Here is a 13,129-nt window from a genome sequence, read left to right on the forward strand (position 1 = left end):
TGCTTAACTGACTGAGCCCCCCCAGGCGCCTCAGAAGAGTTTTCTTATGGAAGGTTTTTCTTAAACCAAAACATTTATCATGTCCTCCACATCAGAAAGAGTATGAAATACAAATGTACCAACTCCCTTCCTCCCACCCCTTTTGGGCCTCATCAATCCTTCATGCTCACCTGGAACCTTGTCCAGGGCAAAGTCTACTGTATCAGAAAAATGCCAAGGCAAAGAGAAAGAAAGGAGAACTCCTCCTGTCACAACTGAGTTCCCAGCAACCTTTCATTGGAGTTTTTCTACTGGTGGACAGAATGGATTTGAGAGGTACAAGACTAAAAAGGCAGGGAACTGTTCCCAGACTTCTCATTTTGGGGAACTCAATTTCTTGGCTAATCTGTTTACCTAACTGTAGAAATGAAACAATAAAACTCCTGACATCATAATATTGTCCTAAGGGATAAATGAAATCACGTATGTGTGAGATGGCCCAAAGGAGGTAGTAAAATTTATCTCCTCTTTCTGAAAAGTTTGGTCCATCTGCCCTTCCTCTCCCTTTCTCAGTTTCTCTGTCTCCGTCTCTCTCCCCACCCCTAACTTTTCCGGAGGCACAAACTAAAAGGCCCACAATGAGTTTTCTTCCCCCCAGGCCTAATCCTATTAGGCCTTTACTCAAGACAAAGCTCTATTAGACTTTGGCCTGGTGAAATTCCATGAGGCCTTAAACAAAGGAACATGTCTCTCATTATATATATTAGGAGGTGTCAAGAGAGGAGAATTGCTGATAACACATCTATATAGATGCTGTTCATTATTCCTTAATACAAGCACATGTGCAATGGCCCTTTAGTGTATCTTCCTTAAGAAAAAAGGGGTATTAATATTAATACTCTCTCTTTCAACTTGAAGGAAAAAGATTGCATAACAGACAGCTAAAGGGCTTCAGGTGCCACATACAGAGGGTAACAAGTTACATCCTTCTCAAGGAACTCCTACCCTCAGACTTACACACTCTTACAAAAGTGCTTCCCTCATGCTTCCTCTTCGTGAATCTCAACCCATCCTTTGGGAAACCTCAGCTCTCCTTTTGGAGAATCAATCCCCTCCCACGACCCAGTCCAAGGTATGCTTCTCCAAGTCTGAGTAGTTAAGCGTATAGCAACACCCTGACCAGGGCTTCAGCTGGAGGGTTAGGAGGGGCAGGCTCCCAGCTGCAACAGCACTGCCCAGCATTGGGAGGACACACACCTGCCAGAGTGAATCCATTCCCAACTTCCCGCTCCGGCAGTGTGAACTGAAGGCACATCTATTTACTCTCTCCAATTTTATAGCTAATAATGGTTGGGGGCGGGGGGGAACAGACACATCCTCCAAAGACAAAGAATTCTCATTCATTTATTCTACAAATATTTGCTGGGCATCTATGTGTGCCGGGAACTCTCCTAGATTCGGAGGACAGTTGCTTCTCCCATAAAGCATGCATTCTAGTAAGGGGTGTGTGTGGATACCTTCTGTTTGCCCTCCCGGATCCTCTCTCCTCTCTTTTCAAGCCAACTTTACACCTTGGAGACAGTCCTTTATGGATTGCATCAGTTGGTAGTCATGCCCTTCACCTTCTGGTTGAATCTGGTCATTGAAGAGCAGCAGCAAAAGTCTGGATGGAAGCAGGAAAGTAAGGTCTGAGTGTTTCTTCCCCCTGACACCCTGTCTGCTGGGCCAAAGACGTGCCAAATGGCCTCTCCTGTAAACTACAGCTACTTTCTCCAGGTTCAAGTAGCTACTCTCACCTCCTGCCCCATTCAGGCCTTGGGGTGTTAACAGTTTTCTGTTATTGTTGCTATAAGAAGTACTTCCATCACTTATTCGTTTCCCTTTATCTGCCTAAATCTTTGTAAATGGTCCTTTTATCCACCCATGTGACCGGGCTGTCTTCCGTGGGACCTCTTTAAGAGAAACAGACACACAATCAAAATGATTCCTGCTTATAAGACCTAGGAGATAGGGTGGGGGCAGAAAGGCGTCATACAGGGCAGTCAGGAGGGGCTCTCTGAGTGGGTGACCTAACGAACAGAATCCAGCAATGCCCTGGGATGGAGACTTCCAGACAAAGGGAAAAGCAATTGCAAAAGATCCAAAGCAGGAATGAGTTCAGTATATTCAAAGAAGGAAAATGAGGCCAACGTCGTGAAGGAGGAGCGTGATGGTGATGGGATGGAGAAGCAGGCAAGGGCCAGGTCAGATCAGGTGAAGCCCAGGGCCATGGTAAGGCTTTAGATTCCATTCTTTTTTTTTTTTTTTAATTTATTTATGATAGTCACACACACACAGAGAGAGAGGCAGAGACATAGGCAGAGGGAGAAGCAGGCTCCATGCACTGGGAGCCTGACATGGGACTGGATCCCGGGTCTCCAGGATAGTGCCCTGGGCCAAAGGCAGGCGCTAAACCACTGTGCCACCCAGGGATCCCCTTTAGATTCCATTCTAAGTCCCATCCAATGACCTTAAAAGGGCTTAAACAGGAGTGGGGCATAATTGGAGCTATATCTTTGACAGAATTACCGCAGCCTGATCTGTGCGAATAGGTTCTTGGGGACAAGGGAGGAAGCAGGAAGATCCGTGGAAGTCTCCAGCAGCAGGTGAGGAGGAGGTGATGGTGGTAGAGAGGGACGGCGAACAGCGCTGGGATGTAATACATTTTGGAGGAAGAATTCACAGGACTTGCCACTGAATGAGATGTGAGCAGGGAGGAAAAGGAGGAATGGACGATGACCAGGAGGCCTGGGGCCGGAGCCTTTGTACATGATGGTGCCATTAACGGAGACGGAGAAGACGGGGGCGACTTAGACATGACATGCAAATGGGGCTGTCAGGCTAAGAGATGCAAGTGTGGGTGTCACCAGCACATCCAGGGGGATTCAACGCAGAGGGGAGGGCCAGGCTGAACGAGTGAGGGAAAGCAGTTCAGCAACACCGTCTAGACCGTCTAGACCCGGAGAGATGAAGAGGAATCAGTTTCTAACTGCTCATAAATTTCAAGGTGCTGTTCTCTCAGTAGCATCACTGTGTCACATTAATATGCAGAACAATGTTTACTTTCTTCCCTTCATTTTCTATTTCCAAACTGTGTATGTTCAGGCCTGCAGAAAATCAGAGGCCCAGCGTTGAGCCACCTACTTTCAATAACTGTCCCTTAGAAATGCAAAGTGGTGGGGCGCCTGGGGGCTCAGTGTTTGAGCATCTGCCTTCAGCTCAGGGTGTGACCCCGGGGCCCGGGATCGAGTCCCACGTCGGGCTCCCTGCATGGAGCCTGTTTCTCCCTCTGCCTGGGTCTCTGCCTCTCTCTCTGTGTCTCTCATGAATAAATAAAATCTTACACACACAAAAAAAAAAAGGAAATGCAAAGAGGTCTGGAGCTCAAAGGGATGACTTGATTAATTTTTTTTTTTTTTTTTTGACGTGGGCTTTCTCTCTCCACAATTTCTTGGAGAGAAAGGAAGGGATGGCTCTATTCCTTCTTGTACTCGGCATTTACAGATTGCCTATGACAGGCCAATGTCTAAGGGCTGAGGTTAGCAGAAAACAGGGAAGAAAACAAAAATCTCTGCCTTTACAGTACTTACCTTCTAGTGGGGGGTAGACAGAAAATGAACAACTAATAGAGTTTTTAAAATTGAAAGATAGGGGCGCCTGGGGGGCTCAGTCGGCTAAGCATCTGCCTTCAGCTCAGGTCATGATCCCAGGATCCTGGGATGGAGCCCCGCAGTCGGCTCCCTGCTCAGCGGGGAGTCTGCTCCTCCCTCTCCCCGTGCTTGCTCTCTCTCTCTCTCTCTCTCAAATAAATAAATAAATAATCTCAAATTAAATGATAGAATGTCTTATAAACTGCTGACAGCCCTGGAAAGACTAGATCAGAATAAGGGGCATTCAGAGCATGGAGGTGGGTTCTGATTCTCAATAGGGAGGTTGGGGCGGGGGTGTCATCAGGTAGGTGATATTAGGGCAGTGACCCAGGGGTGGAGAATTAGCTAAGCAGACTGGATAGGGATCCGGGCAGAGGAAACGGTAAGGGTGCATGTCAGCAATGAGCCTCCACGGGAGGGGAACGGAAGAGGGGCCGGTGTGACTTAGGTAGTCATGTCTAGAAAGCCCCTCTTCCCCAACACCCACTGGGTACCACTTGTCCTTCAAAGGGCTGTTCAAATCCCATCTCCTCCATGAAGTTCTCGCCAGAGCCCATAGTTCACACCAATACTCTCCTTTCCAGAAGACCCTAGTACCCACAAGGCTTAGAAGTTGTCTGCAAACAGGTTTATTAATTCTGCTTCCACAAGTAAACTCTGGAGCTTTCTGAATTCAGGAGACCATTCTTTGTACTCTTTGTATCATCCTTGGCACATGATAAGTAAATAATAAATATATTTTGGTTTATTGACTAAATGAGCAATTCCTAAATCATTTATATTTGACTTTGAAATGCTGACACATAAATATGCATACACATATGCCTAGAATCTTCTCCCTGTCTAGTACTGACCCCTTTCCAGGATCTGGCTTTAATATCAAAAGATTGGGAACCAAGATGGACAGGAGGGATGGAAGGGTGAGGAAGCTTCAGGCGATAATGACTTGTCTGAAAAATGAATGCTGGATCCACACCATTGAAGAACAGATTTTAAAAACAAGAAGCAATAGCCCTGGAACCTCAAAGAAGAACTGAACAATAGACAGAAAAGGTGAAATGGAGATTTCTGTAAATTTTGTAACTTTAAAACTTTTAACCATGTGAATGTATTATTTCTTCCAAAAAGTGAGAGAGGGGGGAAAAAAAACAGTGTAGGAGAGTCTATCTTAGTAACAGTCTAGGTTGGCAAAGCTGACAAATGTTTTGCTCTTCAATGAGTTTTCCAGAGTTGAAAAGGCAAGTTGACATCCCTGGCAGCCTGCAGCATTAATTAGAAAGATGAGATTTCACTTTGCAATTAGACTTCATATTTTCCATTCCACTTGGTGCAACCCAAGAAATAAATGTGGGCAATGTTATAGGAAGAGTCCTTTTCTGTTCTTCCCCACATTGCCACCCTACACTAGGGACAAGACTTCACCTCTCGTCCTCTAGGGGAATGTTAGGGAGAACACCTGTACTTCCTCTCTCTCCTCTGTCACTGGTTCCTCTCCACAGAAGAGGATAGGACTGGAAACAGAGAGCAGTCGTGGGCACATTCCAGGCAGTGGGGAGCCAGCGAGGGCCCCCACCTCTTGCCATTTGCACGTGGCCTCTCAGATCTGCATGTATGCTCGACAACACAGATAGCTGTTTCCTCTCCCAACCAGTTTCTGGCAGGCCTGGCCAGGTCTCAACCTTTCCAAATGTGGGCTGAGAATGGTGAGGTCAGGACTGGGAAAGCACTGAAGGTTCTGCTTCGGAGAGGGAGGGAAAAGGCTTGCCCATATGCTCCGGGTCTCCTGGTGATAAAGCTGATCATCATTTTGCCCCTTGTGTTCTCAACTGGTTAAACACCTGCGGAAAGGGAATGGGGATTAATTTGCACCCTCAGACTTCCAACGTAATTGGATTCTCCTGATAACAAGGCATCTTAGAGAAGTCCCTAAGATATTTTGACATTTAAACACATCAGCGTCATTCTACCGAGTGATGAAGACTAGAAAGATGACTCCACAACCATTCTTCCAAGAGACGGTGGCAGATCTTATGGTAATGTATGTAATGTTCCATAAAGTAAGATTTTCAAGGAGATTTTTCCGATTAAGAAGTACTCCAAAGTCTTCATTTTAACAAATAAGATTATTAAAAATATATTTTAGTGCTGATGAAAATTTTTGACTTTGGCATTGCATATCACCTGCATTGAGGCCCCGAGAAGGACACCACATCATGTCAGTGGTAGTCGTAACAAAAATGCAGAACTTGAAATGGATCATAAGGAAACAATCAGACAAACCCAAATTGGAGGACATCGTACAAAACAAGGGGCTGATATTTTTTAAAAATGTCACTGTCAGGAAATACAGAGGGAAAAAAAAGGAAATACAGAGGAAAAACCATGGAATGATTGCAAGCTAAAGAAACATGGCACATCAATACAATAAATTATCCTGGGGTGGAAAAAAACAGGTGCCAGAAAGGACATTTCTGGGACAATGGACAAGACTTGAATATGTACCGTATGTTAGATAATGGCCTTGTATCAATGTGAAACTTTCTAGATTTGATGGGATCATGATGTTGATGCATTTTATGGTCTTAGAAAATGTTTGCTGATACGACCATGATTTCTACAATTTACTCCCAAAGGTTCAGCAGAAGGATAAATAAAAAATGTTATATGTCATGCATCCTATATCATAGATATGGGTAGATAAGGTGAAAGTGGAAAAATAGGAATAATAGGTGGATCTAGGTGAACATGTACGGTAGTTCATTGTATTGGTCTTGCAACTTTTCAGTACTTTTCTTTTTCAAATTAAAAGATGAAATTTTAAAAAAAGATACTCTCAACAAGATACCATAATTCTTATGTATTCTTCAAACTTTGAGAGAGGATTAAATAAGTCTTGAGGGTACCATAAGAGACAGAAAATCATTTCTAACAAATCTCCCGTGTCCCAGTGTACTGAGGCTGTAATTTAGGTCACCTCACATGGGGATCTAACCGTCTGAGCCACTGCTTTCCAATCTGCATGTCAAAGACAGACCCAGGGTTGAAAGTGGTGGCCCATAAATTGAGAGCTGCTCCAACTTGTCCCATCCGAGGGCTATTTGTCAGCCCCCCTTCCTTTCCGTCCTCCCCTGGGCTTGCTTTTTCCATCGTTCCCATTCCTACTTCTGTCTGTCACTATATTAAAAACACAACTGTGCCTTCATAAGGGCTTTAAAATTTTTTTTTAAATTACCCAACACTCAGTGTCAGCAATGCTGCAGATTGTGTTTTTTTTTTTTTTTAAATATATTCACACTGCCTTCAGGCCTTTGCCAGGGAAATAGATGTATATAACTGTACTTTATGGCAGGCCTTTTTGTAATACTGGTTTTCATAAATTTCCTTGAAAGGGGTCTCCAAGACATGCCTTATGCCAAATAGTGTTAAGGTGAGGCCTCGATGTATAATTATGACTATTTCATATAAAACATTTCCCATAAATATCAGGTAATTTGCAACTTCTATTTTGGTTATACGGCCGGAATATCTCCCCCTCCTCTTCATCGGCCCTTCCCCAAGGCGATGCAACATGTAAAGGCCCTCGGTATGTGTCAGGCACTGTGCTCCACAAACATTATGTTACTGGATATTCATTACATTATTAGGTATATGGTATGATCTCTGACAGACAAGCAAATTGAGGCTCAAGTGGTTAATTAAGTCTCTTGCCCAAAACACACAACCTGTTAACAGCAGAACCAGAACCCCAGGCCAGAGCTACTTGACTTCATATTCCAGATATTAACACGACTACATACCTATCTCCCAGCCTCTGCTAAGCACAATCTTGGAGTCCATCAGACCAACAGCAGGCCATGCAGAGACTCTAGAATCACAAGAAAATTCTAAATGCCAAATAAGAAAACAAGGACACTTCTTACTATAGGAAAAATAAAAGAGTTTTGTTTTAAACCCACACTTTTTTTTTCTAAATTGCTTGAACTTCACATTCATAGAAAAAAAAAATGCCAATATGTTTTGAGAACATAAAAAAAAAAAAAAGAGAGAGAGAGAGAACGCCATTTGTTCTCTCACTGAGATCTTTCTGGACAACTCACAATGGTCTTCTGAACCAGAATCAAGTTCTTCCGCCACCCATCCACAACTTCAAAATGCCGGTTTTGTACAAACTACACCAAAAGCTTCGGGACATAACTCACACATAAAACGTACAATACTGAATATGAAAATCTGCAATACACACTGCATAAGTAATGGCAGTAAAAAGCCAATGATATTTTAAAGATATTTTAAAGATTTAGTATTTATCATTGTAACACAGCTTTTATGTTTGATGTTATACAAAGCTATGAGCTCACTTCTGAATCAATGCTATTTTATTGCTTGCTGTTATATTTATGGAATGTTACTGTGAACAAAGCAGAGCAGGCCAAGTCTATTCCCAACATAACCTATAAATAATGTAAGTAAATAAACTAAACAAATCTTCATGAAGCAATGCATTATTTACTATCCCTTGTTGCTGAAATATGAGTTTAAATTTTGGTTACATATTAATGTAAGATCTTAGCCATTTCTAGGTCTCCCTGGGGAGTTGAATCCTAAGGTTTAACTCAGAATTAACCTTGCATGCCTTCTCAACTCTGTAACTAAAAGCCACACTCCTCGCCAGAGCCAGAAGCTAGCCTAGAGAAGCAGCATCACCATCATAGGCCAACGATCTACACTTAGCCCAACAAAGTCTACACCAGCATCACAGTGTAACTAACCCGAGCAGGTGTTCAATAGTTTTTGGCCAGTTGGGTTTTGCAAGACAAAACCACAAGGATTTCATATTGATGGAGGCCATTTTACTTTCACATATTATACTCTGAATGGGAGTCACTCAAACTTTCTTCAAGTTTCAGAGTGTTTTTAAAGATTCACTCATTCAGAGAAGGACAAACACTATATGGTCTAATTCATTTGGGGAATATAAATAATAGTGAAAGGGAATATAAGGGAAGGGAGAAGAAATGTGTGGGAAATATCAAAAAGGGAGACAGAACATGAAGACTCCTAACTCTGGGAAACGAACTGGGGGTGGTGGAAGGGGAGGTGAGCAGGGGATGGGGGTGAATGGGTGACGGGCACTGAGGGGGGCACTTGACGGGATGAGCACTGGGTGTTATTCTGTATGCTGGCAAATTGAACACCAATAAAAAATAAATTTATTAATTTAAAAAATAATAAATAAAAATTAAAATTAAAAAAAAGATTCACTCATTCATTAAATGTGAGTTGAGTCCTATCACAGTGCTAGGATGTCACAGCAAACAAGATAAGTAAGGGACTCTTTACAGAGATCACAGTCGTAGTGAAGTAGAGAATTAGCTAGCAAACAAGTAAACAATGAACAAGAGAATTTCAGGAATAAGGAGGAAAATAAGAGTAATATGATAGAAAATGATGGGGTCCCTGTAGAAAGAGAGGTTAGAGAATGTTTCTCTAAGGAAGTAACATTTGAACTGAAGCACCCTGAAGATGAGCAACTTTTATCAGAGTTTCTCCTTCTTCTTGCTCCTCCCACCCTCCCCCCTTCTTTCTGTCTGTTCAGTGCCAGCTCAGGGCCACTGATCCGTGAGCAAGGGGCAGTTCAAGCTGTGGCGAGAAAACATCCAAAGGTAGGCTCCGATGGAGTTCCCTTGCAGAAAGGAGGGGAGAATAATGGTAGAGAAGTGCCAGCGAGTGGATAGCCATCCCTCACTGAGAGGGATGGTACCTGGGAAAACCGCTTGGTGGCAAGAGATGGCTCGGTACCAGGGGGTCACAACAGAAGTAGGGGTGGAACAGCAGAGGTGCAGACAAACCAAAGATGAGTGCAGCCTTGGGCAGCTTGAGTGGACTCAGGAGGAAGGGTCTGGGGGAGGGACATTACTGAGCTGAAGGCGGGATGTCCTGACCTAGAGGTCAACCAGATTCCATCCCCTCCTTCATTCATTCATTCCTGGGCACTCCCTGCTTGGATCACTCACAATGCAAGTTGTCCTCATCTCCTACCATGCTCCCTGATAGACTTAATGTGAAATGAAAAGACCAGAATATATCTCCAGAGGTTTCCCAAACAACGCCCTGCCTCTAGACAGAATAAATAAGCAAACTACCCAGCACAGAGATTAAAAGCTTAGTTAGATGACCAGACCTTAAGCAAATCTGTGAACGGGGTGAAAGTTGCCTCTCAACCTGCAATTAGGGTACCCTTCACTGTGTGAGGTTAATGGGCCATCTTTTCCTCATGCCTAACACTTATTTCAAGCTGTCTGCACCTGTTTTATTAGGCTGCCCCCTCAGTAAGTGTCAGGTGAAAAGACTACAATAAACGAACTCCACTCTGGGGGATCCCTGGGTGGCTCAATGGTTTGGCGCCGGCCTTCAGCCCAGGGCGTGATCCTGGAGTCCGAGGATCAAGTCCCACATCGGGCTTTTCCTGCAGGGAGCCTGCTTCTCCCTCTGCCTGGGTCTCTGCCTCTCTCTGTGTGTCTCTCATGAATAAATAAATAAAATCTTAAAAAAAAAAAAAAGAACTCCATTCTAAATAGTCAAGGACTCAAAAACAGTTTCATGCTAATCAATTGTAACCTTTCTTAAAGATTTACCCATAGGAAGAAAGTGAGATAGGGGAGGAGGAACGGTTGCCATTTACCAAGGATAATAAAAAAGCCAATTAAAGAAAGGGCAGGTAAGAAAGGCCCAAGAAATTAATTATTTTTTTTATTGACATATACATAAGAAAAGTATGCTTATTATAATCATGCAGGTCAATGAATTTTTCAAAAATTGAACATGTTCATGTACTCTGCACCTAGATCAAGAAATTGAATATGGCAAGCACCTCCCATCATGCTTCTTCCTCTCACCCCTGCCCCAAGGGGCAACCACTTTCCTGACTTCCAACACCATTGATGAGTTTTGCCTGTTTTTGAACTTTATGTAAATGGAATCATACAGTATACTCTTTGGTGTCTGGCTTCTTGTGCTTAACATTATGTTGTGAGATTCACTCACAATGTTTCATGTACAATCTTTCATTATCATTGCCATATAGTATAAGAAGTCGTCTCATTAATGTCAATATTTGACCCTCAGGACTGAATTCTAAGTATACTTAAAGGGGAAACATATAAACTCATCCACAGAGTAAAATTAACTCCCTTAGTGAAATCATTTTTTATTTTGTTCATTGAGCACTGAGCTCATAATGCATTCTCTTAGATTTTCTTATTTAATTTGAAATTTACATCTGAGCTACTCTTAACATCAGGATACATACAGATGACTTCAAGTCACAACCCTTTCTCATACTAGAGAAATGAAGCCAAGTTGTTCTCTTGCTCCAATCTTATTTCTTCTCTCCCAAGTAACTATGCTTGAAGATACACCAAGAACAGCTGCCAACAACCCGTCCTCTGGGACACTCATCCAACTCAGCCAGCCAGTCAATTGTTGGCATGTGTTCATAGGTTGCAAACATCAAAAAAGTGCTTGTGATCATTACTGAGGCAATTCTAAGCCTTACAAACACACACACACACACACACACACACATACACACACACACACACACACACACACACGACTGGGCTACTATGCTAATACCCGAGAGTATGCTTTGTCCATGCCACCAGCTTGCATCTCCTAAATAACTCACCCCACATCAGATACCTGGAGCTTAATAGCATTGCACCAAGAGATAGATGCCCAGTTATCACTAGACTGCAAGCCAACTTTAGTTTTTACTAGGACAGTAGTAAAATGAAGAATGAGATAGGTAGAAGCTGGCATCAATTTGACTTGGTCTGGCAAGAAATGGTCATGGCCAGTCTATGAAACAGCAGAACATTTTGATACATATGGTTTAGTACAATAGCCTGTAAAGTCCTCAAAGGTCTACTAAATCGGTGGGAGAAAAAATCATTTCCATTTGGAATAGGTTTAGTGCCCTTTGACCATATTGAGAGGCAGTTATGAGGCAGTAAAGGATATCATATCCCAAGTCAGATAAGGAGAGTCAGAGCCTCGCATTACTAGCTATGAGACTGGTGTCCTTTGAGAACTTCTAGGCCCCAGGCCTCTTCCTTTTGGAGGCTGACCCCATGTAATTGCCCTACCAAAGGTTTTTTGATCTAACTTTTATAAATTGTTCTTACTGTCAAATGTATTTTGTTAAAACATTAGTTATTTGAGTATAAAGGAAAGTGCTTGTGATTTGGGGATCTGGGCTTTTAGGGATCTTTGGGAAGGTTTATTTCTTAGAGTATCTTTGGAAAAATATTATCTAATTAGATGAGAACTGGCCCATTCTCAATAAGCTAGTTTTGTATTCTCTGGCAAAAAAAAAAAAAAAAAGGAGAGGCAAAAAGTAATGCCAATCAGACAGTACGCCTTTGTGTCCATGAACTCATTTGGTCATTTTTAATGATTTTTGTTTTAATTTTGAAAGGAACATGTGCTCATTTTAACATGTGACAAAATCTAACAATATGCAAAGAAGAAAATATACATCCCCCTCTTCATTTCCCTCCATCCTTGCCTTCTTCCCAGAGAAAACCAATAGTCAACAGCTAGGTGAGCACTTTCAAACCTTTTTGGGCAAATATAAAAATATAGATACAGAAACTAGATCATACTCGTCACATAATTTTGCAGCTTGCTTTTATTTCTTGAATTACTTTATAGACATCCTTCCAGGGATCCCTGGGTGGCGCAGCAGTTTAGCGCCTGCCTTTGGCCTAGGGCGCGATCCTGGAGACCCGGGATCGAGTCCCGCATCGGGCTCCCGGTGCATGGAGCCTGCTTCTCTCTCTGCCTGTGTCTCTGCCTCTCTCTCTCTCTCTGTGACTATCATAAATAAATAAAAAATTTAAAAAAAGACATCCTTCCAAACCAATAAATAGAGGTGGAATTCATTCTTTCAAAATGCTACATAAAAAAAAAACCCAAAAAAACAAAATGCCAAATAATGCATCTCCTTACTCAATAGTTCTATTGATGAAAACTAAGGTTGTCTCCAGTTTCCTTGTTTGTTTGCTAATAAAAGCAATGCTGTAATAAATATTAGTATACATGTCCTTACATACGTGCTTTATGTCTATTGGCTAGAATCCCACTCACTTTGCAAGGTCAAAGCTTAAGTACATCACTCATTTTAATAAAAATTGACATATTACTTTCTTTAATCCATCCAGACTTTATTTTTTATATGATGAGGTAAGGATTATAAATTTTGTTTTCTTCCACTTGGGTAGCCACTCTTGCCAGCAATTTTTATTAAATAACTGCTTCTAATAAGTTGCAATACCACCTTTTTTTAAAAGTAGGCTCTACACCCAGCATAGACTACAACCCAGGGCTTGAACCCATGATCCAGAAATCAAGACTTGAGCTGAGATCAAGAGTCAGACACTTACCAACTGAGCCACACA

At 42.4% G+C, this 13,129-nt stretch overlaps 1 pseudogene; it reads left to right on the forward strand.

The window, feature by feature from the left end:
- Positions 1-13,129, forward strand: part of LOC112909893 (TOM1-like protein 1) — a 42,716-nt pseudogene that overhangs the window by 9,133 nt on the left and 20,454 nt on the right.

This window comes from Vulpes vulpes, chromosome 2 (genome assembly GCF_048418805.1).
Source record: "Vulpes vulpes isolate BD-2025 chromosome 2, VulVul3, whole genome shotgun sequence".
NCBI lineage: Eukaryota > Metazoa > Chordata > Mammalia > Carnivora > Canidae > Vulpes > Vulpes vulpes.